Genomic DNA, 6,674 nt, shown 5'->3' with positions numbered 1-6,674 from the left:
GAAGCTCAATATCAGCTGTGAAAACTAGGCCCAGAGCTGATTGTGGAACAGACCACCAACTACTGATATGCAAGTTCAAGCTGAAGCTGAGGAAAATTAAACCAATCCATGGGAACCAAAATATTATTTTGAGTCTATCCCACCTGAACTTCAGAACCATCTCAGCAACATACTTAAGGCTATGAACACTAATGAGTGAAGACCAGATGAGTTGTGGGAGGATATCAAGCGTATCATCGGGGAAGAGTGCAAATGGTCATTACAAAGACAAAAATGGATGTCAGAAGAAACTCTGAATATTGCACTGGTGCACAGAGAAGCCAAGGCAGAAGGAAGAATTTAAGATACTGAAGAGCTGAACAGAAGATTTCAAAAGGCGGCGTGAGATGACAGAGTAAAATATTACAATGAAATGTGCAAGGAGTTGGAGTCAGAAAATTAAAAGGGCCGAACTCACTCAGCAATTCTTAAGCTCAAGGAACTGAAGAACAAATTCAAATATCGAGTTGCTATAATCAAGGATGCTTTAGGCAGAATATTAAACTATCCAGGAAATAATAATAGAAGATGAAAAGAATATACTGAGTCACTGTATTGAAAGGAATTGGCAGACACAGAAGAATTTCATGAAACAACATTTGAGCAAGAGCCTATGGTGATGAAGGAAGAAGTTCAAGCTGCTTTGATGGAAAGAGTAAAAAAAAAATCCCCAGGAAAGGGTGGTATATCAATTGACGTATTTCAGCTAACAGATGCTGCCCTAGATGTGCTCATCAAGTTGTGGCAAGGAATCTGGAGAACAACCACTTGACTAATTGACTGGAAGAGATCTATATTTGTTCCCATCCCCAAGAAGGGTGACCCAACAGAGTGTGGAAACTGTAGAACAATATCATTGATTTCACATGCAAGCATGATTCTACTGAAGATTGCCCAAAAACAACTGGAACAGCACATCAGCAGAGAACTGCGTAAGTTCCTTCATCACCATAGGCTCTTGCTCATATGTGGGTTCATGAAATTCTTCTATATCTGTCAATTCCTTTCAATACAGTGGCTCAATATATTCTATCCATCTTCTTTTAATACTTCCTGGATCATTTAATATTCTGCCTAAAGCATCCTTGATTATAGCAACTCGAGATTTGAATTTGTTCTTTAGTCCCTTGAGCTTAAGAAATGCTGAGCGAGTTCGGCCCTTTTGATTTTCTAACTCCGACTCCTTGCACATTTCATTGTAATATTTTGCTTTGTCATTCTTTGCTGCCTTAGTTTATTTACAAAATTTAAATACATTGTTTTTCACACCAGATCCTTCCCATGCCTTCATTCCCCCTTCCATCAGATTGTATGACTCTGTGATTAATCCACCCCCCACCTCTCACCTCCTCATCCCTCTGCTTTTATACTCCTCAAACCACCCCTCCTTGTATCCTCATACTTATACTCATACTACAATCATGGTTTTATACAGTATTTGTCCTTCTGGGAATGATCTACTTTTTAAAGAGATGCTTTATTTTGGTTTTCATCTTCAAACCTGCTTGTTCTTATCTTGACATTGTGTTACATTCTTCTTGGTATGTATTTTCTGTTGCACTTTTTGTAGATTGTGGTCACTTCCTTAGTCTTCTGCTATTATTAATAAGTTGTAGAGTTTAAAAGTTGGCTCTTACTCAGTTTCCTGTTCTCAGTTTTCACCACCATCTGTATATGGGTGGCTCTGTTCCTTATTTTCTTTGGTGAATTTCTCATCCAGTTGTCTTTTGAGAGTGAGGGAGCTGAATTCTTTCTCTTTGCCCAGCCATTGTGAACTTCCTTCTCTATGTTGTCCTACAATTTGATAGAAGAGGATGGTTTCCCCCAGGCCAAGGAAAAGTCCCAGAAGGGCAATCTGGGATATTTTGGTTTTGTGATCCCAGGAAGTGGCTGCATTCAATCAGTGTAGCTTCCATGTCTTAGTTGGTGTTTTTGGCTGGCCCACGCAAACTTCTCCCCTGCATCTGGTCAGGATGGAGCTACTCTTGTCTGAGCATACAGAGGCTCAGGGAAGGGCGGCAGGTACCAACATTGCCATCTCCAATTCTCAGCTCATGTGAATGGCTGATCTTCTTACCCATCTTCTTTCCTGCAACTGATTTGGAGGGAGCTGTTCCCACTGGAGAAGACAAGGGCCTGAATAAGGAGCAAAGTTCAAACAGTACAGACCCTAAGTGACAGTGTTTATGGCTGACCAGTGAACCTTTCTCCTCTTCTATGACTAGTCATAAGGAAGCCGCTCTTGCCTTTGCAGATAGAGGCCCAGGGAAGCAGTAGTATCCACACAAGGAAGTCCTCAAGTCTCATCTCATCCTCTGTAGCTAGTCAAGGGAGATTCACTCTCATTTGAGCAAAGACCCAGGCAAGAGAGGCAAGGTTCCAACACCATAAGCCCTAAGACTCAGCTAAAACTATTGGCTGATCCTTAAACCTGCTTCCACTCCTCGAGTTGGCTGGGAGAGAGCTAGTCTCTCTTCTCTTCTGTGGCTGGTCAGGAAGAAGCCATCCCAATCTGTTTCCTTTCCTGCTGGTGATGCCTCAAAATTCTATCATCTTCTAGGAAAAAGATTAAGTCTTTCTGGAAGCCAAGGGAGGCAGATGTTGGGGTGGGGAAGGAAGTAGAATGCTCTAGGTTTTTATGAAAATGTAGCAGAGTGAAAAAAAAAAGATTTTCATACTTTCCTACTAGAATATTTGTGTAACCTTTTAAAGGGAAATTAACTATCCTACTTTTAGTATCTGTCTTCAAATTTGTGTCTTACATTACTGTCAGATGAATATTTCCTAGATAAAATAACCACTATATTTTCTGAAAAATTTATTTCAGTTGTTCTAAAACAATTGCTATTGATCCTATACTAACTTACAGAAACCTTGTGGGTATAAGACACTGTGTTCTACAAGGTTTTCAAAGCCTGATTTTTGAAAGCAGGTCACCAGGCCTTTGTTCTGAAATCATTTTTTCACAGTTGAGTGTTTTAACTACATGCACCACTTAGGAAATCCAAGGATTTTTTTCTTGCTTCCTAAATGGAACCTAAATACAGTATCGGTGGCACTGAAGGCTAACCATATGCTGACCAATCCCTTCCATCCAAACACAGGCAAATCCATAAACATACACTATCTTTCCAGCTGCAGCCTTCACTTTTCATTTTAATAATTTCATTGTGTTTGTATGTTATCACCTAGAGCATACCAAGTACCTGTATTAATGTTTAAACTTAAAAAGCTGAGTTACCATGCAAATGTCTCTATAGAGAATACTGATGATGAAGACTCAATTCAGCAGCCAAAAATAAGTGTTAATAGAAAGCTTTACTTGCACATTTTGTGCAATAATAAAAGAGATCTCTGGCACCTATCAACAACAACAATCTAATTTATCAGGGGCTAACTAGAACAGATCATCAATTACTCATACACAAGTTAAAACCTCAGGTTGAAGGGAAAGAAAACAAGTTCAGGTGGACTAAAATATAATGCAACACAAATAAATTTGAGCGAGGATATGGTTTCACCATTCATTTGAGTTTGATTTCATGGGACCATAGATTGAGAATATGAATAGTATGCTGGTTCCACTTTGGGACAAGAGACCTATCCTTTATACTTTCAGATCATTCAGACATTGTTTGATGGCTGCTTGTCAAAATGGGTGGTTATGAGAAGGGACAGGTATGGATTTAGCCTCTGACACGTTCACTGTTATTGGTACAGGGAGGAGTGACTACACTTGCTGAGAGAAAGGAATCTGCATGAGACAACATCTGCTTTAGAAAAATAATTTAAGAATATGAAAAGAAAGGAGTATATTATCTTTCCTTCTGTCAAAGAAAACAGGGAACAAACATAAGGATACACACAATGTTAGCACACAGTGTTAACAGAAGTGTACACAGAAACTAGACATATATTTACCTTTTAAAGTTACACATAGTTGTTGTTGTCATGTGCCATAGAGTTGCCTGTGTCTCATAGCAACCCTATGTACAACAGCTCTAAATCCTGTGCCAGTCTTATTATCTCTGACACATCTACTCACAATACCCCAGTCAGTGAATCAATCCATCTCATCAAGGGTCTTCATCTCCTGCGCTTTCCCTCCACCCTTCCAAGCATGAGGTCCCTCTCCAAGGTCTGGTCCCTCCTCACAACATGTCCAAAGTATGTCAGATGAAGCTTCAGAATCCATGCCTCCAAGGAGCACCCTGGCTTCACCTTCTCCAGGACGAACTTGTTTGTTCTACTAACAGTCCATGGTTTATTCAATAGTCTTCTCTAGCACCAAAGCTCAAAGACACCACCTCTCCTTCTATCATCCCTAGTCATTGTCCAGCTCTCTGAAGCATAGCAAGTAATTGAAAAGATCATGGCCTGAATCTGATGTACCTTAGTCTCCAGACTGGTATCATTGCTCTTCAGTACTTTGGAGAGGTCTCTGACAGCAGATTTTACCAATGCAATTTGTCTTTAATTTCCTGGCTGGTGGTACCAAGAGTGTTGACTGTGGGGCCAAGCAAACTGAAGCTATTAACAATTTCAATTTCTTCACCATCTATCATGATGCTGCTAATTGGCCCAGTGGTGAGAATCTTTGTTTTCTTGATGTTGAGTTTTAATCCATATTGAAGGTTGCAGTCCTTGACCCTCTGCAGCAAGTGCATGAGGTCCTCCTCAGTTTCAGCAAGCAGGGTTATGTCATCTACATAATGCAGTCGTGTAATTAATTCACATAAATATCATGATGCTACTAAATTTAATGTTAATAAATTTGTTTAGGAATCTGTGGTAGGGAGAATTCTAAGATAGCCAGTCTGATCTTCATCCTCTGGTATTAAGAAACTTGACTCATTGTCACTGAGTCAGAATCAATTCATTACTGGCTCTCCACTGAGTTTTCCAAGGTTGTAAATTGCATAAAAAATTGCCTGTGTTTCTCCCAAAGAGCTGCTGGTGGATTAAAGCTACTGGGGCATTTGAACCACTTGAGAGGCACAGGTTCTTTAAGTTAGCAGTACAACTCCCTAGAGACTATGATATCAGAACTTCTTCCCTGATGATATACTCTATAAACATTCATTCTCTTCCTAGATGGTCCTTCTGACTTAAATCTAGCCAATAGAATATGATCAAGTTTACAGAATAGTATTGTTCTTGTATAAAACTTAACAGTAGCAGATAGAAGGTATGTTCTCCTGATTATCTTGGAAATAGTAATTAGCTGTGATGAGAGATATATCTGGAAAGGGTAACTATTTGTGTACAGAATCCATAAATTGATATTATTGTTTTTGTGTGCCTTCAAGTTGGAATCAACCGATAGCTGACCCTTCAAGAGGTTTTCAGCAACAGAAAAATCACATGGGAGGAGATTACCCACATTTCTCCTCTGGAGCAGCTAGTGAATTCAAACTAAGTGGTTTGGGGATTGCAGCACAGTTTTTTACCACCAAGTCAACAATTAACAAAAGAGTCGGTCCTTCCATTAACATAGAAAAAAAAAGTTAATTCTGCCTACAATCTAAATGTTTTTAGAAATGGATTCTTCCCAACCAAGGCTGCATATGTAAATATTGCCCAGTCAAGATCTGGAGCACAGCCCAAGAATCCCGACGTCAGAGAATCCAGTTAAATCATCACTGGACAGCTGCCCTGTGGAAATTTTAAGTTATTAAATGTGTTGTTCTGAACTGCTATGTTAAATGAGATTTTGGCAAAAAGTTCTGACTACCAAAAAAAAGTTCATGGACTGCCAAAAGAGCAATCAAGCCTTGGAGGAAGTACAGCCAAGGTATTCCATAAGACAAGGAGAGTGAAACTTTATCTGCGTATACTTAAGTGTGTTATCAAGAAGTTCCAGTCCCCAGAAAAAAAAAAAAAAAAGAAAGAAAGAAACCCAAACATGTTGCTTGGCAAGATAGAATGGCAGAATCTCAGAAAGATTGACTTATGCAGTGACTTAAAAATGGACTCAAGCATGACAGAGATTGTGAGGACGGAGCAGGAAAGAACAAGTCTGAGATCTGTTATTTGGGGGGTACTTGTGAGTTGCTGTGGACTCAAGGCACCTAACAACAACATGTTTATGAATAAGTCTTATATATGAACACACAACTAATGTTATGAATCCCCCGTACTAATACCTTAGGAAGTATGGTATTTTGCTTTGTTTCATTAGCTGTTGCTGTGTACTGTAGAATCAGAACCAATCATGCAGTGAGTTTTCAGAGGCAGTTAATCACATGGGAGGATATTTTCCATCTTTCTCCCAAGGCCTCAAACCTAGTGCCTTTGAGATTACAGTGAAGCTTTTTGCTACTATTACTAATAGCCATAATTACACATACATTATCTTGTTCGTTTTAGAATAATCTCTTTATCATTCCAAAAACAGGCTAAGATACAATTTGACTCACTGTGTTTTTTTATAGACATGATTTTGACCTTATTGAGGATAGTTTGAAGATTAAAGTGAATTTTTATATTAAAAAAATCCATCATAAATAACTGTTTCAAAATAGGATGTAGTTTTAGTTCTAGATCTAAGACATAAATGTTGTTGTTGTTGTTGTTATGTGCCGTCAAGTCGCCTGTGACTCATAGCGACCCTATGTACAACAGCCCTAAACTCC

The sequence above is a fragment of the Elephantulus edwardii genome, unplaced genomic scaffold, assembly GCF_000299155.1.
Source record: "Elephantulus edwardii isolate Elephantulus edwardi_28Jun2011 unplaced genomic scaffold, EleEdw1.0 scaffold00012, whole genome shotgun sequence".
NCBI lineage: Eukaryota > Metazoa > Chordata > Mammalia > Macroscelidea > Macroscelididae > Elephantulus > Elephantulus edwardii.
This window is presented reverse-complemented; position numbering follows the sequence as displayed.